General features: G+C 37.1%; 1 protein-coding gene across 5 annotated transcripts in view; it reads right to left on the minus strand.

The window, feature by feature from the left end:
• Window positions 1–25855, minus strand: part of RASEF (RAS and EF-hand domain containing) — an 825381-nt gene that overhangs the window by 117792 nt on the left and 681734 nt on the right. For 2 of the 5 annotated variants that reach the window (XR_011966208.1, XR_011966204.1), the window contains 2 exons: window positions 13974–14074; window positions 3835–3970 (listed from right to left, as the gene is read on the minus strand). The exons of 2 other annotated variants lie outside the window; for them this stretch is intronic. The gene's annotated coding sequence lies outside the window, so the exon portion shown is untranslated. The remainder of the gene's footprint in view (window positions 1–3834; window positions 3971–13973; window positions 14075–25855) is intronic. One more of the 5 variants, XR_011966206.1, reaches the window with a different exon arrangement.

Raw genomic sequence — 25855 nt, forward strand, 5'->3', positions numbered from 1 at the left:
GAGTGATAACATGCAAAGCAGAACAACAGAGGTAGTGGTCGGAAAAAACACATATCTTTGAAGAGGGAACAGAGTAGAAAAAAGATAAGGATCAATAGAAGAGAATAGAGTGGAGAGAAATATATAATTAATATTTATAACTGTAGTGTGAATGAGATGAACTCATCCATGAAATAGAAGAGAATAGCAGAATGGATTAGAAACCAGCATCCTATACTATTTGTTTACAACAAACATTCTCAGAACAGAAAGATACATACCAAGTTGAAATAAGAGGCTAGAGTAGAATCTACTTTGCTTCAGCTAAAGGAAAAATGTCAGGGGGTAGCAACTATCATTTTGGGCAAAGCAAAAGAAGAAGAAAAAAAGATCTAATTAGAACATAAGTAGGGGAACCACATTTTGTTAAAAGGTACCATAGAAAATGAAGTACTATTAATACCAAATACATATACACCACATGGCAGAACATCTAAATTCTTCAAGGAAAAGTTAAATGAGTCACAGGAGTAAATAGTAAAATTATACTAGTGAGGAACCTCAATATATCTCTCTCAGAACTTGATAAATCCAAGCATAACATAAAAATGAAAGAAGTTAAGAAAATGAATAAAATTTTAAGCAAGTTCCATATGATTGTTCTCAGGAGAATATTGAATGAGAATAGAAAGGATTATGCATTTTTCCCAGCAGCAAATGGCACCTTTACAAATATTTACTATGCATTATGGCATGAAAACCTTACAAACAAATTCAGAAAAGCAGAAATATTAAATGTACCTATTTTCATAACAAAAATAAAAATCACTTTAGTTAAAGATTCTTGGAAACATAGACTAAAATTTAATTGGAAATTAAATAATCAAACCCTATGGAACTGTGAGTCAAAGAACAAGCAATACTTTCATTAAAGATAACAACAGCAAAGAGATATGCCAAAAAATTATGGGATATGGTCAAAGCAGTACTGAGGGAAGTATTTACATCTCCAAATGTTTATATCAGTGAAAGAAAGAGCAGAATAATGAATTTGGCACACAAGTTCGCAGAAACAGAATAAATTAAAAAACCCAAATAGAAACGCCAAATGGAAATCTTAAAAATCAAAGAAGAGATTAATAAAATTTTAACTCAAAAAATGAAATAATAAATTTAGGAACTGGTTTTACCAAAAAAAATTGCAACAAAAGAGAAAAATCATTGCTTAATTTGATTATAAAATGTATGTTGATTTTTTTCATGTGTGTGTGTGTACCATCTTTCATTTTTATACAAGTTGACATTAAGCCATTACTACTCAGCAATTTCTGAGTTCAGTTAATTGCACTACAGTCTACACTGCTTATCTTCATCTCTTCCACAAGAACAATATGAACTATTTTATGAACTGTTTTGATAAAATTTAGCCAAATATCTACAGAATTTTCCCAATTTGTCAGTTTAATAACCTATCCTAAAAAAAAAAAAAAGGGAAAGAATTTGGCATGATTTGTAAGTGATGAAATCAAGTTGGCTATTTGTGTTCAGTTAAACTTGGCCTATAGTTTACAGACTCTGTTCTCTTTTTTTTTTTTTTTAAAGCTTCAATAACATTTGCCCTTTTGATATCTCTCCCATTATCCACAATTTCAGATATAATATTTGATTCATAGTAGCTCAGTGACCATATTTTTTGGTGTTTTTATTACCCAAGGATATGATTCATCTAAGTCAAATGACTTGAATTTGTTGAGGTCAGCTTGCTCTTTTATTTGTCTCCTCATTAACTGGGGAGGGTAATCAATTTTATATTATCCATTCCTTTTCAATTCTTCTCAGACAAAATTTCATTCCCATGACAGAAATCAAAAGCAAAACAAATATTGTTGAGTAATGCCTTTTCTCTGTTGTCTTTTATCAGCATTACATCCACCCTGAGCACCAGTACTCTGTCCCTTTTTTGATCCACCTTTTTCCCTGATGTAGCTTTATTAAAAAAACAAACAAACCTTTTTGCTTTATTTATCTTTACTAGCTAACCACAGCTCATACTGAGTTTTAGCTTTCCTGGTATTATTTTTACAGGATTTATTTTCTGTTACATGTCTTTGTTTGCATATTTTTCCATATCTTTTAAAAATATACATATCAAACTCCCAACTCCCATTTTTTTTTTCTCCTCATTAGTATTACTTACCTGGTGACTTCTATTTCCCAGATTCTTTATCTATATACTCTATCTGTCCCGGTAGTTTGTAACATGGGCCAATAACAAAATAGTTTCTATTTCTCTCTGATTATCTTCATCCAAATATTCTCAGTCACACTTCCCTACTGTGGTTCCTAGATTTATTTATATGAGAATGATGTTTTAATATACAACACTACCCCCATACATATGTTCCTTTTTTACTTATTTTGCATTTAAAAAACAAAATATATGCATCCATTTCCATGTTCTAGTCACATATTTCATCACATAAAGTTATTGTTATATTTAGGAGATCATATGAGTTATTTTGCATTGAGATCTATGGTTCATCTTCTTTATTGCTAAACTTTGGATAGTTGTGTATAGATACTGGAGTATCCAGGTTTTACTCCTGACATTATTCTTGGATTTTATATATTGTTATCTTGGATGGCTCAACTGTTATTACTCTTCCAACATATATTTTATTTTCAATACTGCTCTCTACAGTCCTTCTTGTTCAACATAGTTGACATTTAAGTTTTTTCCCAATAGGGATACATTCCTATTTCCTACCACATGTAAAAGTAAAATAATCTCTATTTTCTGAATAGATCCCCTAGTTTCTCATCTTTCAATCTTTGCTCATGTTTTTCCCACCTTTCTATAACCTCACTTTTGCCATCTATATCCATCTACCCTTCAAGGCCCAGTTCACATGTCATCTCATATAATTCTACAAGAAAGATGTTTTCCCTTCTTCCTTTGAAGTCCCATAGCATTTGGTTTATATCCCTTGTAATCAGTTTATCAACTTAGCATCCATTTATCAAGCATCTACTATGTTCAAGACATTGTTTTGGCCTTCAATGACACTGATCACAAAATGTCTATCTTTCCTTTGAGACAGCTAGGTGGCAAAGTGCATTATTGATTTTGGAATCAGGAAGAACTGGGTTCCAGTCCTACCCCAGACACTGACTAGCCATGTGGCCCTGGATGTCATTTAATCTAATCTTCCATTAAACTGAGACCTTCTCAAAGGTAATACTGATTTTTGTCTTTTTTGTATCCTCAGGACTTAGTGTGTAGTAGGTGCTTAAACAAATACTCACTTAATCTCACAAAGATGTTGTAAGGATCAAATGACAATAGGTATGTAAAGAACTTTGTACAATTTAAAGCACTATGTGAACAGTACTATTATTATAGACTATAAGTTCCTTCCACATTTGACTCGTTTTTGTATCCTACAGAAAAATAGCAACTGCTCTACATATGTTAAATGTCCAAATATTTATCAAATTGATGGAGCATGTAGTAGGTTTACATTAAGAGACAAACTCAGACAGATATGTGGAAGTCTTCCTCAGAGAGTTTATGACTGAAATTATGGTAGTAGATTCAATTCAATCCATTTCAACAAACACATTGAATTGAGTTAGTTGAATTAAGGCCATGTATAGGATGAATTGAGGTTTATAGGCTGTAGTACGAATTGACCCTGGATTAAATGAAATTATTTTCATTAGCTCAATTTGAAGTCACTGATAAATTTCACACATGTGTTCCCCAGATGCTTGGCTTGTTTTCTGCATGGGCTAGACATCATGCTCAATAAAACATAGTTTACAACCCTATCAGTACAGTTAAGCTTGACTCACATGGACTCTTGGCTACTGAAGAAAGGGCGATTGAATGGAGGATCTCTTGTGGCTTCTAGTACTTTCTGTTTGCTGTCCTAGGCTTCTGATCCTAGATTTTCATGTGGCATTCTGGAATGTACACTCCTATCCATGCCTAAATTAAACACAAATACCAAGATAAAAGGAAGAGTAAATGGAGTTAAACCTTTTAGAAGGAATACATTTGGGGGGAAAGGTTAACTACTACTTTACATACTATTGTTTCTCCACCAACTGGTCAAGTACTCTCATTTAAAAAGACTTCGTCAGATCATGTGAAGAGTGATTTTGTTAAACACTATCAGAGAGGTCAAGAATAAGGCGTCCCCCACTGTAGTCAGAGTTCGAAAATCAGGGCCAGGTTCATTTCTGCCAGTTATAGCAAGGATAAGTGCATTCCCTGTCAGTAGGATTGAAATACACCCAGTTTTGAACTGACAATTTAATCTAAGCAGCCAAACATGGACTTACTCCAACCTTCAATGTTCTACTAAAACTGTGTGATGGCTCATAAAGATAACTCTGTCTCTAAGAATTTTATGGACTAAGGCAGCATGTAGAAGTGATGGATAGCATTTATCCTTCCCTAACCCCCACCCAAGTTCTTCATTTAGAAACTTAGTCTATTTTGTTGGACCACCATGTAAGCCAGGAGAAATTTTCCAAGAGTAATGAGTAAAGAAATACTGTCAAAATTCTCTCTTTAGCAAATGCCCTTCTTTTGGACTGAAGAGAATACACGGACAAAGAAGGATCAGAATGGAAAAAATAAAGCTATGTACAATGAACTCTCAGTTCTCTAAGCTATAGATGCCCATTATAACCAGGCTAAATCAAAGGGCTGCTTTCACTTTCACAACATGATAGAGGACCAGGACCAGTTAGTTGTTACTGCTGGCATTGTGATCTTTATCATCATCATCATCATCATCATCATCCCTACGTATAGAACCCAAACTAGGAGTTTCTGCCAGCACCAATGCTCCCAGAGCAATGAGCATTCAGTGAATATTCAATGAAGGGGAGAGAATGTACCATTCGCAAGGTGAGAAAGGGTCTCCATAAGTAATTATAGGAGAGAATGGCCTGCCTCCGAAACTCCCAGGAAGTTAACCATTGATTAGATTTCTATTTGAACTAATGACTTTAATAAAATTTTCATTGATACCTTTATTTTTTACATTTCCCAATATAGCCCTCTGAGAGAGCAATACATACCATAAAAAATAAAACAAAGTGGGAAAAAATATAGTTTCATAAAACTGAACAACATATAAAAATAATCTGGCAACATATGTTCCATTCTGTCACCTCTTCTAATCCTCCACCTCTGCAAAGACGAGGAGGGCATTACCTGTTCATATCTCTTCTCTGGGGCCAAACTAGGGTATAATTTACCAGCATTCAGTTTGGGTTGTTTTCTTCATTTTGTTCTTTCCATTCACTTCTTAATAACTCAGCATTTGATATCTAGGAAATTTGATTGGAAAATAGAGGGGGAGAGTAGTATGTCTGCTCTTCAGCAGATAGAAACTTTCAAGGAGAAGACAAGAAGGAGCTGAAACCAACTGCCCCTTAATTGAGGCTGCTAGGTGGCTCAGTGAATAGGTCATTGGGTCTGGGGTCAGGAAGACCTGAGATCTAAGCCATCTTCAAACATTCACTAGCTGTGTGAACCTGGGCAAGTCACTGAACATCTGTTTGTCTTAATCCACTGGAGAAGGAAATAGCAAACCACTCCAGTATCTTTTGGGGTGCAGCTAGTTGTTCCAGGAGATAAAGTGCTGGGCCTAGAATGAGTTCTCATCCAGCCTCAGACACTTAACCAGCTATGTGACTCTTAACTCTGTTTGCTTCAGTTTCATCATCTGTAAAATGAGTGGAGAAGGAATGGCAAATAGCTTCAATATCTTTGCCAAGAAACCTCCAAAAGGGGTCACAAAAATTTGGACATGACTGAAAAAAGCTAAAAAATTCCTTTAAACTGTCAGAGTATGTCATTACAGCTAGAAGGGAATTTAGGGATCATCTAATGACTAGATTCTAGTCCAACTACATATTTATAGTAGAGAAGACAGAGCCCCTAAAGAGGATAATTAATTTGCCCAAGGTCACAAACAAAGGCATATTCAACTCTTTGAAATAGATCCTGAATTGAGGATAGAGGTGGAGCCAAATGGAAGCTACATCTCATTGAATCACAGGCTATAGGAGCTAAAAGGGATCTTGACAACCACCTCATCTAACCTTTCATTTTATCGAGGGGGAAACTGAGGCCCAGGCTTAATCAGAGGAGGAGTTAGGTTCCAAGTCTCCTAACTCTCAGTATAATTGTCTTTTAGCCCAAATATTGAAGTTACAAAAAAGGCAAATTGATTCAATCAAATCCAATAGACTTATTACATAGATATTGCGTGTAAAACACCATGCCAGGTCCTGGAGTTATAAAGATAAAAAGACAAAACAATACTTACTCTTTATAAACTTACCTTTTATTGGGGAAATAGTCTACATAGCAGAACTCTGACCATATTTTACAATGGTAACGGGGAGTTTCAGTGCTTTGTCAGGGGATTGAGATTACGAGGTGGGGAAGAAGAATGTAGCAATACTAGATCCTTCTTCATTGAGTAAAATTATAAAATTATGGGAGATAGGGTAAGGTCCCAGAATTTCTTTACTTTAACAAAAATACACACACACTCGTGTATATATGCACATGCAAACACAACCTTTATACACATGTATATATGTACACATATATAACATATATGTAGACACATGTATGTATATATTTAGAATTCCTATGATAAATAGATCATAGTGCTTGGCACTGGGTGGGGGAATATAAAATATTCAGAGATTTCTGCCATTATGGAGCTGAAAGTCTAGAAACAGAATGGAGTATTCTGCCCTATCTTTTTTTTTCTGCATTGCTTTGACTTGGTACTCCTCTCAGAATAATTAATAAATAAAAACAACAATAAAAATAATAATACAATTTCTATAATGATTCAAGGTTTACAGAGTTCTTTAAAAAATATTATCTCCTTTTATCCCCAAAGAATCTAGGCCATCTTATTTCACGGAAGAAATAAAACCATTGCTTAGGCTAATAGGCAGGCTCCAGTGTTTTAGTGTATGCATGAAGAAATGGAGAAACATTGCACTAGCCTCAGCACATACCAGCTCATCTCCAGGTAAGGTTCCAGACCCTTATGGCCTTTAGCAAAACCAGCCATCCCCCCTCCCAACCCCCTCAGCACAGCATGAGACATGAGGGTTCCATGCAGGTCTCAGGGCAACATCAGGTAAACACCAGGTGACACCAGGTAAACAGCCAGGGCCTGCAGCCCTTGGGAGCAGAGCTCAAACTTAAAAGAAAGGAAAAGGCCCAAGAAGGATGAGTAAAAAAGAAAAACAACAACAAAAAGAATGTGGCCATAGAACGTTACTATAGTGACAGGAAACATAAAGGCACAAACTCAGAAGAGTACAACAATGACAAAATGCCTATGGGCAAAACCCTGACGAAAAATGAGAAGTGGCCTCAAGCCCAGAAAGAACTCATGAAGGAGCTCAAAAAGGAGCTTAAAATTATATAAAAGGCATAGCAGAAAAATGGGAAAATAAATAAGAGTGACGCAAAAGAATTTATGAAAAAGTGTCAACAGCATAGAAAACTGCTGAAAAACTAGACTTGGCCAAATAGAAAAGGAGACATAAAAATCCACTGAAGAAAACAACTCCTTAAAAAGTGCAATTAGACAAATGGAAAAAGAAGTGCAAAAATTAACTGAGGAATACTACTCCTTAAAAGTCAGAATTCAGGAAATGGAAGCTACTGACTCTGTGAGATATCAAGAATCAATCAAATTAATTGAAAAGAATGAAAAAAATAGGGGGTCAGAGTCAAGATGGCAGAGTAGAAAGATGCACATACTTCAACTCTTCCTGCACAGCTCATAAAATACCATAAAAATGATTCAACAAATTTTAGAGCAGCAGAAGCCACAAAATGAAAGAGTGAAAGAGATTTCCAGCCCAAGGTAGCCTAGAAGACCGACAAAAAAGGTCTATCCCATGGAGCACAGAGTCAGCCCACAGAGCCCAGACCAGCCTTGGCCATGTAGCACAGCAGGGACAGGACCAGAACAGGCCTTGGGGGTGGATTCCTCAGCAGCAGCAGCAGTTCTCAGACTCTTCTACCCACAAATGCCAAAACACTTCAAAAGTCAGTGAAAAAGATTTTTCTCCTATGTGAGAAGGGAGTAGGGTCTTCCCCTAGCCCCAGCCCCAGGGGGCAGCTGTGTTTGAAGCAGCAGCAGCATCCATTTTTTGGAGTCCTCAGTCTAAAGCCCCTGGGGAAATTGAGCCTCTGATCTGGGACTCAGTCCTGAGTGGCAGTCCAGGGGTGAGGAAGAGTGCTGGCTGGCATGGTGAAGCTGGTGGAGGCTCTGGAAAGGGAATTCTACTTGCAGATCCTGGGCTCCCAGATCAGAGCACAGGCCAGGAGAGGAGTAAACTCCTCTCTCTTGATTGAGCTACGTTGGAGGAACTGAGAACTTACAGTTTCCCAGAGTATACCCCCCTCTTGACAAAGGACTCAAAAGTCAAGTAACTGGCAGGGAAAATGCCCAACAAAGGGAAAAGTAATAAGACTATAGAAGGTTACTTTCTTGGTGAATAGGTATTTTCTTAAATCCTTTTGGATGAGGAAGAACAATGTTTAGCATCAGAGCCTCCAAAATAAATATGCAACGGTCTCAGGCCATGGAAGAGCTCACAAAGGATTTTGAAAATCAAGTAAGAGAGGTGGAGGAAAAATTGGGAAGACCAATGAGAGTGATGTTACAAAATCATGAAAAGTGAGTCAACAGCTTCCTGGAGACCCAAAAAATTCTGAAGAAAATAACACCTTTAAAAATAGGCTAATTCAATTGGCAAAAGAGGTCCAAAAAGCCAAAGAGGAGGAGAAGGCTTTAAAAAACAAAATTAGTCAAATGGAAAAGGGGGGTCAAAAGCTCACTGAAGAAAATAGTTCTTTAAAAATGAGAATGGAGCAGATGGAAGTTAATGGCTTTATGAGAAACCAATAAATTACAAAACAAAACCAAAAGAATGAAAAAATGGAAGATAACATGAAATATCTCATTGGAAAAACTACTCACCTGGAAAATAGATCCAGGAGAGACAATTTAAAAATTATGGGACTACCTGAAAGCCATGATCAAAAAAAGAGCCTAGACATCATCTTTCATGAAATTATCAAGGAAAACTGCCCTGATATTCTAGAACCAGGGGGCAAAATAAAAATATTGAAAGAATCCACCAATTACCTACTGAAAGAGACTTGAAAAGAGAAACTCCTAGGAATATTGTAGTCAAATTTCAGAGTTCCCAGATCAAGGATAAAATATTACAAGCAGCTAGAAAGAAAGAAGCTGAGTATTGTGGAAATGCAATCAAGTTAACACAGGATCTGGCAGCTTCTATATTAAGGGATCAAAGGTCTTGGAAAATGACATTCCAGAAGTCAAAGGAACTGAGATTAAAACCAGGATTCACCTACCCAGCAAAACTGAATATAATACTTCATGGGAACAAATGGTCATTCAATGATGTAGATGACTTTCAAGTATCCTTGATGAAAAGACCAGAACTGAATGGAAAATTTGACTTTTGACACAAGAATCAAGAGAAGCATGAAGAGATAAACAAGAAAGAGAAATCATAAAGGACTTTCTAAAGTTGAAAGGATTACATTCCTACATGGAAAGATAATATTTGTAACTCTTCAGACTTTTTTCAGTATTTGGGTAGTTGGAGGGATTATGCACACACAGACACACACATACACACACATACACACACAGATAGAGAGCACAGGTTGTGTTGAATAAGAAGAGACGATATCTAAAAAAGAAAATTAAGGGATGAGAGAGGAATATATTGGGAGGAGAAAGGGAGAAATGGAATGGGGTAAATTATCACTTATACAAAAGGTAAGAAAAAACTTTTTCAATGGAGGAGAAAAGGGAGAAGGTAAGAGGAAAAAAGTGAAGCTTACTCTCTTCACATTTGGCTTAAGGAGGGAATAACATACACACTCAATTTGGTATGAAAATCTATCTTACACTATAGGAAAGTAGGGGAGAAGGGCACAAGTGGAGTGAGAGGAATGATAGAAGGGAGGATAAATAAGAGAAGGAAGTAATCAGAAGTAAACACTTTTGGGGAGGGACAATGTCAAATGAGAGAATAGAATAAATGGGGGCAGGATAGGATGGAGGGAAATATAATCTTACACCACATGACTATTATAGAAATCTTTCGCAAAATGACACATATACAGCCTGTATTGAATTGCTTGCCTTCTTAGATGGGGAGGGAGGAAGAGAAGTTGGAACTCAAAATTTTAGGAACAAATGTTGAGAATTGTTTTTACATACAACTGGGAAATAAGAAATAAAGGTAATGGGGTATAGAAATCTATCTTGCTCTACAAGAAAAGAGAGAAGATAGGAATAAGGGAAGGGAGAGATGAGATAGAAGGCAGGGTAGATTGGGAGAAGGGGTAATCAGAATGCAAGGTGTTATGGGGTGGGGGGAGAGGAGAGATGGGAGAAAATTTTGAACTCAAAATTTTGTGGAAATGAATGTGGAAAGCTAAAAATAAATAGATAAACATTAATAAAACTAAAAATAAAACAAAAAAGAATGAAAAAATAGAAGAAAATGTAAAATATTACACTAGAAAAACAACTCACCTGGAAAACAGATCCAGGAGAGACAATATCAGAGTCATTGGACTACCTGAAATCTATAATCAAAAGGAAGACCTGGATAGCATCTTTCAAGAAATTATCAGGGAAAACTACCCTGATACCTGGAACCAGAGGTCAAAACAGGCATTAGAAAAATCTGCCAATCACCTCAGAAAAGAGATTCTAAAATAAAAACTTCAAGGAATTATAACGAAATGAAAGAACTATTAAGTCCTGAAAAAAAGTACTGCAGGTGGCTAGAAAGAAACATTTCAAGTACTGGCTAACCATAATAAAGATTACAGAGTTCTTAGCAGCTGCACCATTAAAGGATTAGAGGTCATGGAAAATTATATTCTGGAAAACAAATGAGCAAGGACTAAAACCAAGAATAATCTATAGAGTGAAATTAAGCATACTTCAAGGGGGAAAAACAGTCATTCAATGAAATATAAGGATTTGAAGTTTTCATAAGGAGACCAGAATTGAACAAAAAATTCAGTCTCCAATACTAACACCTAAAAGAAACCTAAAAAGATAAAAAGGGAAAAGAAAACATACAAAGTCAATTAGTACCCCTCATAGTATAGCTATGATACACACACACACACACACACACACACACACACACACACAGAATATACATACAAGGTATGGGTATAAGGTGAATTTGAGGGAATGACATAAAAACTAATTAAGGGATGAGAAAGATGTACACTGGGTGCAGAAGGAAGAGAGTGATAGAGTGGGATAAATTATTTCACAAGAGGAGGCAAATGAAACCTATTATAGTGAAGGGGAAGCTAGAAGGGTGAGTGATGAGCATGGCTGGAACCTTATTCTCATTAGTAATGTCTCCAAGAGGGAATAATATAGAAATCAATTGAATATAGAAATCTATAGTACCTGACAGTGAAGCAGGAGGGGACAAGATTAAAGGAGGCAGGAAACTGACAGAAGAAAGGGTAGATTGAGGGAAGGTAGTAGAGAGAAGCAAAACACTACTGAGGGGAGAAAAGGTGAAAGGGGATGACAAAAAGGAGGAATAGGATGGAAGGGAATACATAGTTAGTAATCATAACTATGAATGCAAATAGGATGAATTCTCCCATAAAATGCAAACAGGTAGCAGAGTGGATTAAAATCCAGAATTCTATAATATATTGTATACAAGAAACATACATCAAGCACAGAAACACACTGCATAAAGGTAAGGGGCTGGAGCAAAATCTATTATTCTTCAGCTGAAGGTAAAAAAAAAAAGTAGGGGTACCAATTCTGATCTCAGACAAAGGAAAAGTAAAAATAGGCCCAATTAAAAGAGATAAAGAAGGAAACTATACCCAGCACAGTAGCAGCCCTTCTTTCTCCACAGAGATGAGCTACAACCTGACTCCCCAGAAACCATGCTGAAGGGACCCATAGTTGTCACTGATCTTCACACCACTTGTTCCTGTGTGAGAGTCATCCAATATGGGTAAATGGAGATCATTGCTAATGACCAAGGAAACAGGATCAACCCAAGCTACATTACTTTCACCAACACAGAAAGTTTAATCGGTAATGCTACAAAGAATCAAGTTGCAATGAACCCCACTAACACAGCTTTTTGTTGGGATTGGAAGCTCAATTCCGTGTGGACGGTCTCGGGCAGGTAAAAGTGGGACTTCTAAATCTTAGAGTCTTACGAGGCCCTCCATGAACAGCAGGGATTTGAGAAGGTCAGACTGAGCTAGCTCGGCTAGCTCGGGTATTTCCGCCTCTCCCCGGGAGATACGTGATGGGTGGAGTCTCCCTGCCCTCGAGATTGTCCCGGATTGGAGCACACCTAGTTACCTAACAGCACGGTATTTAGATGCAAACTATGCGGCTGAAGGTTAAGTAGGATTGAGGAAGCCTGAAAGCGCTCTTAGCACGTGAGGAGCCAAGAGGACAGTAGGCTCCGCTTTCTTCTTTTCTCTCTCCCCTCCCCCTCTCTCCTCGCTTGTACTTCTATTTCCAAGCCCTTAAGATCCTAGCCTCCTTAGGAAATCTCCCCTTCTTCCTCCTAAGGAAGACCGCCCTGCACTTGTAACTAGACCCTGAAATAAAGCTCAACCCTTGTCGACTCTGGAACGTCCTTTCTCTCATATGAGCATCCGGTTTTGGCCAACCGAAGACCTCGGAGGTGAGGTAAGAAAGACTCGGGTAGCCCACACAGGCCTCTAGGCTTGGTAGCTTTTGATGCCAAACATCTGATTGGTCACAGATTTGATGATGCAGTTGTACAGTCAGACATGAAGCATTGGCCCTTCAAGGTTGTGAATGACACAAGCAGGTCTAAGGCCAAAGTGGAGGATAAAGGGGAGACCAACAATTTCTATCCAGAAGAAGTATCTTCTATGGTCTTGACCAAAATGAAAGAAATTGTTGAAGCTTACTTTGGGAACACTATCACAAATGCTGTGGTCACAGTATCAACCTATTACAAATATTCCCAACATCAACCACAAATGATGCTGGAACCATCATTGGTCTCAATGTGCTCAGAATCATCAATGAGCCAACTGCTGCTACTATTGCTTATAGCTTGGACAAAAAAAGTTAGCGCCTAGAGAAAAGTGTTGAGCTTTGACCTTGGAGGTGGTCCTTTCTACATCTCCATTCTTACTAGTGAAGATAGCATCCTTGAGGTCAAGTCTATAGCAGTGGACACCCTCTTGGGTGGGGAGGACTTTGACAATTTCATGATCAACTATTTCATTGCCAAAGTCAAGTGAAAGTACAAGAAGGACAACAGTGAGAAGAGTGCTATTCATTGTCTGTGCACCATTTGTGAACATGAAAACCATACCAAGGCCACTACTGAGATTGGCTACCACTATGAATGCTTTGACTTGTATACATCAATCACTCAAGCCCATTTTTAAGAGCTGAATACTGATCTCTTCCATGGTGGAAAAAGGCCTTAAGAGATGCCAAGCTAGATAAATCAGATTCATGACATCATCCTCGTGGGTGGTTCAACTCACATCCCCCAAATCCTAAAGCTTCTTCCAGACTTCTTCAATGGCAAGGAGCTCAAAAAGAGTGTCAATTCTGATAAGTCTGTTGCCTATGCTGCCACAGTCCAGGTTGCCATTTTATCTTAAGATAAATCTGAGTATGTGTAAGACTTGCTGCTATTAGATATAATTCCTCTTTCCCTTGGAATTGAAAGTGCTAGTGGAGTTATGACAGTTCTGATTAAATGTAATACCAAAATCTCCACCAAGCAATCACAGACTTTTATCACCTATTCTGAAAATTAGCCTGGTATGCTTATTCAGTTTTATGAAGGTGAGAGAGCAATCACAAAGGATAGCAACCTACCTGACAAGTTTGAGCTCACAGGAATCCCCCCAGCCCCAGGGGTGTTCCTTGGATTGAAGTAACATTTGACATTGATGGAAATGGCATCCTCAATGTTTCCCCTGTGGGAGAAAGAACACAGGCAAGGAGAACAACATCACCATCATCAATAATAAAGGTCATCTGAGCCAAGAATGTGGTCATCTGACCATATTGTGTGTGTGGTCCTGGAGGCTAAGAAATACAAGACTCAGGATGAGAAGCAGAGAGACAAGGTGTCACCCATCTTATGCTTTCAACATAAAGGCTACCACAGAGGATGAAAAACTGCAAGGCAAAATTGATGATGAAGACAAACAGCAGATCCTTGACAAATGTAATGAAATAATCAACTGGCTGAATAAGAACCAGACTGCTGAGAAGGAAGATTTGAGCATCAGCACAAAGAATTGGAGAAAGTTTGCAACCCCATAATTATTATACTGTGCCACAGTGCAGAGGGCATGTTAAGAGACATGCCTAGTGGGATCCTAGGGGGTAGAGCAGTCCAATGTGGAGTGTTTTTTCTGGACCCATCATTGAAGAGGTCAACAAAACATACCAGAAAAAAGAGTATTCCACACAGCTTTGCAAAAATTGAAGAACTCAAATTTATAGCCAAGTCAATAGTGGTCTAAAAATAACATTTAAACTACTGTGTAAATCTGGGACTTCTGAATACTTGAATGTATGCAGAGGGAGAGAAATGAACACCGTAGAACTGTCAGTACTGTAAACAGAAAAAAATTCAATTCTTGCACTAGAGAATAAAAATCTATTTAAAATCTATAAAAAAAGAAGGAAACTATATCTTACTGAAAGATCCCATAAACAATGAAATAATATCAATATTAAGCATATATGCACCAAGTGGTGTAGCATCCAGATTCTTAAGGGAGAAGTTAAGTGACTTACAGGATGTAATAGACAACAAAACTACACTAATGAGAAACTTCAACTGTCCCATCTCAGAACTTGAAAAATCCAACGAAAAATAAACAAACAAACAAACAAAAACTAAGGAGGTAAATAGAATCTTAGAAAACTTATATATAACAGACCTCTGGAGAAAAATGAATGGGGGGGCAAAGCGAAGATGGTGGAGTAGAAAGACACAAAAAAAGTAGGCTCACCCCACACAGCCCATAAAATACCTGTAGAGAGGGACTCTCAACAAATTTTGGAGCAGCAGAAGTGGAGAACAGAGTGGAGGAGATTTTCAGTCCATCATGACCTGAAAGGCCCATGGGAAACATCTATTGTCTGTGGCATCAGACACGGAGTGGATCCCAGCCTTGGCTGTGCAGCTGGCTAGCCTAGTGAACAGCTCTTGGGGGCAGAATCTCCAGTCACAGAATCCCCAGTCCCAGTAGCAGAAGGTTCTCTGATCCCTCAACCCACAGACACCAAAGGTCAGCTACAGGTTTTTTCAGCTGGTTGAGAAGGGAGAAGGGCCTTCCCATAGGTCCAGCCTCAGGCAGCAGCTGCAGAGGCCACATCTGGCAGGCTGCAACAGTTCTCAGGGCAGCCCCTACAGCAGCCCACAACCATGGTTGGATCATAAAACCCCTGGGGGCACTGAGGAGCTGAGTCTCATCTCAGCCTTGTATAGAAGCCCTGAGGGAGCTGGTCTTTGTCTCGCTCTGAATGGTGGCCCTGCCCCCACAGCTTGACTGAATCCCCCCCCCCCCCCCCAGTGCTGGCTTGGCGGAACTGGAGGTCAGTTGCCTGTGGAGAGGAAACTCTGCTAAGATTCTGGGCACAAAAATCCCTCTCTGCACTCACAAAAGTACACAATTGATTGTGCCATCTTGGAGGAACTGAGATTTTAAAGATTCCCAGAGTATACCCTACTCTTGATAAAGGACTCAAAAGTCAAGTAACTGGTTGGGAAAATGCCCAAAAAAGGGAAAAAAAAATAAGACCATAGAAGGTTACTTACTTGGTGAACAGATATCTCCTTCCATCCTTTTGAATGAGGAAGAACAATGCTTACCATCAGGGAATGACATAAAAGTCAAGGCTTCTGTATCCCAAACATCCAAAATAAATATTCAATGGTGTCAGGCCATGGAAGAGCTCAAAAAATGATTTTGAAAATCAAGTTAGAGAGGTGGAGGAAAAACTGGGAAGAGAAATGAGGGAGATGTAAGAAAAGCATGAAAACTGGGTCAACAACCTGTTAAAGGAGACCCAAAAAAATGCTGAAGAAAATAACACCTTTAAAAACATGCTAAGTCAATTGGCAAAAGAGGTTCAAAAAGCCAATGAGGAGAAGAATGCTTTCAAAAGCAGAATTAGCCAAATGGAAAAGGAGGTTCAAAAGCTCACTGAAGAAAATAGTTCTTTCAAAATTAGAATGGAACAGATGGAGGCTAATGACTTTATGAGAAACCAAGAAATCACAAAACAAAACCAAAAGAATGAAAAAAATGGAAGATAATGTGAAATATATCATTGGAAAAACAACTGACCTGGAAAGTAGATCCAGGAGAGACAATTTAAAAATTATGGGACCACCTGAAAGTCTTGATAAAAAAAAGAGCCTAGACATCATCTTTCATGAAATTATCAAGGAAAACTGCCCTGATATTCCAGAACCAGGGGGAAAAATAAATATTGAAAGAATCCACTGATCACCTCCTGAAAGAAATCCAAAAAGAGAAACTCCTAGGAACACTGTGGCCAAATTCCAGAGTTCCCAGGTCAAGGAGAAACTATTGCAAGCAGCTAGAAAGAAACAATTCAAGTATTGTGGAAATACAATCAGAATAACACAAGATCTAGCAGTTTCTACATTAAGGGACTGAAGGGTGTGGAATATGATACTCCAGAAGTCAAAGGAACTAGGACTAATGCCAAGAATCACCTACCTAGCAAAACTGAGTATAATACTTCAGGGGAAAAAATGGTCTTTCAATGATACAGAGGACTTTCAAGCATTCTTGATGAAAAGATCAGAGGTGAAAACCTTCAAACACAAGAATCAAGAGAAGCATGAAAAGGTAAACAGTAAATAGAAATCATAAGAGACTTACTAAATTTGAATTATTTACATTCCTACATGAAAAGACAATATTTATAACTCTTGAAACTTTTTTCAGTATTTGGGTAGTTGGTGAGATTACACACACACACACACACACACACACACACACACACACACAGAGAGAGAGAGAGAGAGACAGACAGACAGACAGACAGACAGACAGAGAGCACAGGGTGAATTGAATAGGATAGGATTATATCTTAAAAAATGAAACTAAGTGGTGAGAGAGAAATATATTGGGAGGAGAAAGGGAGAAATGGAATGGGGCAAATTATCTCTCATAAAAGAGGCAAGTAAAAGACTTTTCAGCAGAGGGAAAAAGAGGGGAGGTGAAAGAAAAAACATGAAGCTTACTCTCATCATATTTGACTAAAGGAAGGAATAAAATGCACACTCATTTTGGTATGAAACCCTATCTTACAATACAGGAAAGTGGGGAAGAAGGGGGTAAGCAGGGTGGGGGGGATGATGGTAGGGAGGGCAATGGGAGGAGGGAGCAATTAGAAGTCAACACTCTTGGGGAGGGACAAAGTCAAAAGAGAGAATAGAAGCAATTGGGGACAGGATAGGATGGAGGGAAATAATAGTTAGTCTTACACAACGACTATTAGGGAAGCCATTTGCAAAACTACACAGATGTGACCTATATGGAATTGCTTGCCTTCCCAAAGGGAATGGTTGGGGAGGGAGGGATGAAGAAAAGTTGGAACTCAGAGTTTTAGGAACAACTGTTGAGTATTGTTCTTGCATACAGCTGGGAAATAAGAAATACAGGTAATGGGGTATAGAAAGTTATCTGGCCCTACAGGACAAAAGAGAAGATGGGGATAAGGGAAAGGAGGGATCTTGGAAGGGAGGGCAGATTGGTGAGAGGGGTAATTAAAATGCTTAGCATTTTTGGGTGGGGAGGGGAGAAATGGGTAGAAAATTTGGAACTCAAAATTTTGTGGAAATGAATGTTGGAAAGTTAAATAAATAAATTTAATTTTAAAAAATGAATGGGAACATAAAGGAATATATCTTTTTCTTGGTAGCAGATGGCACCTACTCAAAAACTGGTCATGTATTAGGGCATACAAACCTCAAAATCAAAGGCAGAAACATTAAATGTAGTTTTCCAATTGTAATACAATAAAAATTCTTTCAACAGTAGACAGTGGGAAGATAGATTAGAATCAATTGGAAACTAAATAATCTAATCCTAAAGAATAAGTAGATCAAAAAACAAATCATAAAAATAATCAATAGTTTTATTAAAGAGAATGAAAACAATGAGAAAACATACCTAAATTTATAGTACACAGTCAGAGTAGTACTTAGGGGGAAATTTTATTTCTCTGAATTCTTACATCAACAAAATAGAGAAAGAGTAGATCAATGAACTGAACATACAACTCAAAGAACTGACAGAAGAACAAATTAAAAATCCCCTATTGAGGACCAAATTGAAAATCCTGAAAATCAAAAAGTTAAATCAATAAAATTTAAAGTTAAAAAAACTATAGTGCTAATAAATAAAAGTAGGGGCTAGTTTTATGAAAAAAAGACAATAAAATAGTTAAGCCATTAGTTAATTTGATTGAAATATTCAGTATCAAAAATGAAAAGAATAAATTCATGAAGATAAATAAATGAAGAAGAAATTAAAGCTATCATTTGGAATACTTTGCTCAATTATATGGGAAACCTGACAATCTGAGTGAAATCAATGAATATTTATGAAAATATAAATTACCTAGATTAACAGATCAGAGAATAGAATGCCTAAATAACCCAGTCTTAGAAAAGGAAATTGAACAAGCAATTAATAAACTCTCTAAGAAAAATCCTTAGGGTCAGATGAGTTCACAAGTGAATTCTACCAAACATTTAAAGAACAGTCAATTCCAATATTATACCAACTATTTCGGAAAAAAATAGGCAAAGAAGGAGCCCTACCAACTTCTTTTATGGCACAAATATAGTGCTAATACCTAAACCAGAAAGAGCTAAAACATAGAAAGAAAAGTATAGGCCAATTTTTCTAATGAATATTGATGCAAAAATTTTGAAGAAGATACTGGCAAAGTGATTACAGCAATACAGCACAAGGATTATACATTAAGACCAGGTGGGATTTATATAAGGAATGCAGGATTGATTCAATATTAAGAAAACCATCAACATAATTGACCAAATCAAATCAATAGCAAAACCAGCAGAAATCATATGATTATCTCAATAGATGCTGAAAAATATTTGGACAAAATATAACACCTATTCTTATTAAAAGTACTAGAAAGCATAGGAATAAAGGGAGCATTCCTTAAAATAATAAGTAATAACTATCTAGATTCATCAGCAAGCATTATCTGTAATGGGAATAAGTTATAAGGTTTCCCAGTAAGATCAGATCCTTCATGAAAAGATGCTCATCATCACTAACATTATTCAATATGGTTCTAGAAATGTTAGTTATAGCAGCAATAAGAGAAGAAAAAGAAATGGAAGGAATTAGAACAGGCAATGAGGAAACAAAACTATCATGCTTTGCAGATGACATGGGTGTATACTTAGAGAACCCTAGAGAATCAAATAAAAATATTTTAATAATTAACAACTTTAGCAAAATTGCAGGATATAGGATAAACCCACATAAATCATCAGCATTTCTTTATATGACCAACAAAGCCCAACAGCAAGAGATAGAAAGAGAAATTCCACTTAAAGTAACTTTTAACAATATAGAATACTTGCCAAGGCAAACCCAGGAAATATGTGAATACCATTACAAAACATTTTTTCACACAAATAAAGTCAGATGTAAGTTAGTTGAAAAAAATATCAATAGCTCATGAGGCCAAGATAATATAATAAAAATGACAATTTCACCTAAGTTAGTTATTTCTAAGCTAACTTATTTATGTTACTTATTCAGTTATATGGATCAAACTAACAAAAATTATTTGATATAACTAGAAAAAGCAACAACAAAATTCATCTGGAAGAAAGAAAGGTCAAAAATATCAAGGAAACTAAAGAAAAAATACAAAGTAAAGTAGCCTTTATCAGATCTTAAATTATGTTATAAAGCAGTAGTCATCAAAACTATCTGATAGTGGCTAAGAAATAGAGTGGTACACCAGTGGGATAGATTAGATACACAATAAACAAAAGTAAATGACCATGATAACCCAGTGTTTGATAAACCCAAAGACTCCAGTCTTTGAGATAAAAACTCACTATTTGACAAAAACTGGGAAAGTTTTGGAAAAAAATAGGGCACAAATGAGGTACAGACCAACATCTCACTCCATACATCAAGATAAGGTTAAAATGGGTATATGATTTAGAAATAAAGGGTGATACCATAAGAAAATTAGAAGAGGAACGAATAGTCTACTTGTCAGATCTATGAAGAAGGTAAGAAACCATGACCAAACAAGAAATAGAGACTATTCAAAATGTAAAATATATAATATTGAATTCATAAAATTAAAAAGTTTTTGCACAAGCAAAGCCAGTGCAACCAAGATTTGAAGGAAAGCAAAATGCTGGGAAATAATCTTTTATAGCAAGTGTCTCTGACAAAGGTCTCCTTTCTCAAATATATAGAGACCTGAGTCAAATTCATAAGAATATAAGTCATTGCCCAATTGATAAATGGTCAAAGGATATGAAAAGGCAGTTTTCAGATGCAGAAATCAGAACTATGTATCCACATATGAAGAAGTATTTTAAATCTTCTTTGATTAGAGAAGTGCAAATTAAAAAAACTCAGACTTCCCATCTCATACCTATATGGCTAATGTGACCAAAGATATGATAAATGTTGGAGATGAAATAGGACATTGATGCATTGTTGATGGAGTTGTGAACTGATCCAACCATTCTGGAGAGTAATTTAGAACTTTGCCCAAATAGCAAACAAAATGTGCATATGCTTTGATCTAGCAATACCACTATTATATCTGTATCCCTCAGAGATCATTAAAAAGGAAAAAGGACCTCCATGTGCATCAAGATTTACAGTATCCTTTTCATGATGGTAAAATATTAGAAATTGAGTGGATGTCCATCAATTAAGGAATGACTGAATCAACTGTGGTATAGGAATGTGATGAAAATACTATTGTGCAATAAGAAATGAGGAGCAGGCAGATTTCAGAAAAACCTGGAAAGATTTGTTCAAAGTGATGCGAAGTGAAATGAGCAGAACTAGGTAAACACTATACACAATATCAGCAACACTGTGTGATGATCAACACTGAATGACTCAGTTCTTCTCAGCAATACAATAATTCAAAACATATACAAAGGACTCACAAAGGAAAATGCTATTCACATCAATATAAAGAACTCTGAGTGCAGATTGAAGCATACTTTATTTCACTTATATTATTTCTTGTTCATGTCTTTTTCCCCCTGTGATCTGTTTCTTCTTTCACAGTTGTGGCTAACATGCACATATTTTTCATGATAGTACAGGTATAACCTATATCATTTTAGGAAGATGGGAAGGGATGGAGGGAGGGGAAAAATTCAGAACTCTATTATGTAAAATTGAATGATAAAAATTGTCTTGCCATGTAATTTGGAAAATTACTATTAAAAAACAAAATTGATTAAATAGAAAAAAATTACAAAATTTCACTGAAAACTTAATAAACAGAATTGGCCACAGGGAAAAGATGTACAAAAATTCACTTAAGGAAAGTAGAAGTGGATAAATGGGAAGAAGTACAAGCATTCAGTGAAGAAAATAATTCCTTAAAAATTAGAATTGGATAAGTGGAAGCTAATGGCTCCATTAGACATCAAGAAGCAATAAAATAAAATAAAACAAAAAAAAAAACAAATGAAGAAAATGTGAAACATCTCATTGGAAAAGCAACTGGCCTGAAAAGAGATCATAAAGAAATAATTAAAGTATTATTGGGTGACCTGAAAGCCATGATAATAAAAAAGAACACACATATCACATTTCAAGAACTTATTAAGGAAAACTATCCTGATATCCTAGAATCAGAAAGTAAAAAAAGAAAAAAAAAGAAATGGAAACAATCCACCAATCACCTACTGAAAGAAAGTTCAAAAATGAAAACTATTCCAGGAATATTATAGCCAAATTCCAAAGGTTCCAGGTCAAGGAGAAAATATTGGAATCAGGCAGAAAGAAGTAATTCAAACATTGTGGATCCACAGTTAGGTTAATACAAGGTTTAACAACTTTTAAATTAAAGAATCAGGGGGCTTGGACTGTGATGTTCCTGATGGTAAAGAAATTAACATTGCAACCAATAATCAACTACCAACAAAACTGAGTATAATTCTTAAGGAGAAAAAAAACTACATTTAATGAAATAGAGGATTTTCAAGCATTCCTGATGAAAAGATGAGAGCTCAATAGAAAATTTGCCTTTCAAATAAATATGACTTAAAAGTAGTATAGAAAGGTAAACAGGAAAGAGAAATCATAAGGGATTCAATAAGGTTAAACTGTTTTCATTACTGCATTTAATGATGATACTTGCAACTCTTAAGAACTTCATCATTATTGGAGTGGTTAGGAGGACAAATAGACAGAGGGCATGGGTGTCAGTTGGTTATGAAGGAATTGTATCCAAAAACAAATAAAATTAAGGAGTGAGAAAGGGAGAAGTACAAGGAGAAGTGGGAAGAGTGGTAGAATGAGGTATATTTTCTCACATAAAAGAGTTACAAAAGCATTTTTACAGTGGAGGGAAAATTATGAGGATGGTGGATAATGCTTCAACCTTACTCTCACTGGAATAGGTTCAAAGAGGGAATAACATACATACTTAGTTGTATATAGAAATCTATATTAACCTACAGGGAAGTAGGATGGAAAAGTGATAAAAGAAGGGAGTAGTTAAAGAAAGGGAGGGTAGATTGGGGGAGGCAACGGTCAGAAGCAAAATACTTTTGAAAAGAAACAGGGTAAAAGGAGATGAATACTCAGGGAAATATAGTGTTTGTTGATTCAGTGGACATAATACCCATCCTAGAGTCAGGAAAATCAAAATTTAAATCGGGCCTCAGGCATTTAATAGCTGTGTGACATTGGGCAAATTACTTAACCCTGTTTTCCTCAGTTTCCTCATCTATAAAATGAGCTGCAGAAAGAAATGGCAAACCATTTCAGTGTCTTTAAGAAAGCCTAAAGTGGGGTCCCAAAGGGTCAAACATTGCCAGGCCTAGAGGCCTGAGGGCTACCCGAGTCTTACCTTACCTGTATCACAGGTCTTCGGCTGGCCAAACCAGACAAACGTATGAGAGAAGAGACTTTACGGAGTTGAACAAGGGTTAGGCTTTTATTCAGGGTCCTGGTTACAAGTGCAGGGGGAATTCTTCCTTAGGAGGGAGCGAGGAATCTCCCAAGGAGGCAAAGATCTTATAATAAGAGATTGGAAGCAGAAGTGTAAGTGGGGAGAGAGGGGGAGGGGAGAGCGAAGAGAGGAAAAACGGAGCATTCTGTCCTGTAACGACCCTTCCCGAGCTAAGAGCGCCTTCAGGCTTTCCTGATCCTAATTAAGCTCTCCGGCCGCATAGTTTGCACCTGAATACCGTGCCTGTTAGATAACAATAGGTGTGCCCAGATCCGGGACAGTCTCCAGGGGGATGCTCCTCCCATCACGTTTCTCACGGGAAGAGGCAGAAATACACGAGATTGCTCGGTCTCACTCCTCGATTCCCTGGTGTATTGTGGGGGGCCTCATGAGAACTCTAAGATTTAGAAGTTCCCACCTTTACCCGCCCGAGACTGTCCACATGGAATTGAGCTTCCATCCCCAGCAAAACACAAGTGAAATACTGAAATGACTAAATAGCAACAATACTCATAAATGGGAATGGGAATGGAATAAACTTATCCATAAAACAAAGGTAGCCAGCAGAGTATATTACATGACTTCATAAGCAAATTAAGAAAGCAAGGTATAGTTTTTTCAGATCTATAGATGAGGGAAGAATTTATGACCAAACAAGGGATAGAGAACATCATAGGATGCAAAACTGGCAATTTTGATTACATTAAAAAAAATTTTGTACAAGCAAGATAAATGCAATTAAGATAAGAAGAACAGAAAAAAAAAACAGGAGAAAATGACAGCAAAAAAAATTAATAAGACCTCATTTCTCAAATATATAGGAAAGAACTGAGTCAAATTTACAGGAAGACAAATCATTTCCCATTTGATAAATTGATTAAAAGACATGAACAGGCAGTTTTTAGAAGAAATCAAAGATATCTATAGTCATACGAAAAAATGTCCTAAATCTCTACTGATTAGAGAAATATAAATTAAAACAACTCTGAGATACTACACCTCATACTTAACAGATTGGCAAATATTCAGAAAAGGAAAATGACAAATGTTGGAGGGAATATGAAACAAATTGGTTATTAATGAACCTTAGGTGGAGTTGTGAACTGATCTAATCATTCAGGAGAGCATTTTGGAAGAATGCTAAAGTGGATATCAAACTGTGCATATCCTTTGACCTAGTAATACCATTACTAGCTCTCTATCCCAAAGAGTTTTAAAAATTAAAAAAGGAAAAGGATTTATATGTACAAAAATGTATATAACAGCAATTTCTGGTCTCAAAAGAAATTAGAAACTAAGCAGATGCCCCTCAGAGACAGAATTTGGAACTTCAAATTTTAAAAACAAAAGTTTAAAAACAATCAACTTTACACTTAATTGCAAAGAATTGAAAAATTTTTTTAAAAAGTTTAGAATGCTCCTCTGAAAGATACATAGCCAATATGAGGTGGTGTTTGATCTTCATTTTCAAAGAGCATCATTATGTCAGGGAGATGATGACATGACTTGGAGTTGAATTTCATTTGAGTGAGAGAGGGCTATGCAAGGTCAACAGCCTCACTTTCTCCTCCAGAGACATCTGAGTCTAGTGGCCAGATATTCATCAAAACAACTGGAGATGGCACAGAATGCAATGGGAGACCCTAGCCCTTTTAGGCTAAGATCTTTTCAGGTTATTGCTTTGAGTGAGGTAATGCCCATTTGTTGAATAGGTTTTCTAAGAAGTGAGTCAAGGGGCTGAGCCAAGATGGCAGAGTAGAAGGACAGGCCTGCTCTAGCTCTCCTCCCATAACCCATAAAATACCTGTAAAAAATGACTCAAAATAAATTCTAGAGCAGCATAAGCCACAAAACAACAGAGTGAAGGAGATTTCCAGGCCAAAACAACATGGAAAGCTGACAGGAAAGGTCTATAGCACCAGGCTCACAACAGAGGGCAGCTGAGCCTTGATGCTTGGTGTAGCACGGGCAGGACTGGAGTAGGCATCAGAATATGGAAACATGGATAGCAGTTGCAGTTCCCAGATTTCTCAACCCACAGATACCAAAGACAGCTTCAAAGGTCAGTAAGAAAGCTCTTTCACTTGGGTGAGAGGGGAGCAAGGTCTGGCCTCAGCCCCAGACCCAGGGTGGCAGCTGCCACTACAACAGCGGCATCGATGTTTGGAGCCCTCAGCCTAAAGGCCCTGGGGGAATCAAGCAGCCATTCTGGGTCTCAGTCCTGAGTGGCAGTCCTGGGATGAGAAGCACTGGCGAGGTGGAGGTGGTTGTGGCTGTGGAGAGGGAACTCTACTTGCAGATCCTGGACAGAAAAGAGTGATTGTGGTTGCCCACAAACCAGAGTGCAGGCCAGGAGAGGAATAAACTCTTTTCACTTGATTGTGCCACCTTGGAGGAACAGAGAACTTACAGGTACCTAGAGTATACCTGTCTCTTGACAAAGGACTCAAAAGTCAAGTAACTAACTGGAAAAATGGTCAAAAAAG

The sequence above is a fragment of the Notamacropus eugenii genome, chromosome 1, assembly GCF_028372415.1.
Source record: "Notamacropus eugenii isolate mMacEug1 chromosome 1, mMacEug1.pri_v2, whole genome shotgun sequence".
Taxonomy (NCBI): domain Eukaryota; kingdom Metazoa; phylum Chordata; class Mammalia; order Diprotodontia; family Macropodidae; genus Notamacropus; species Notamacropus eugenii.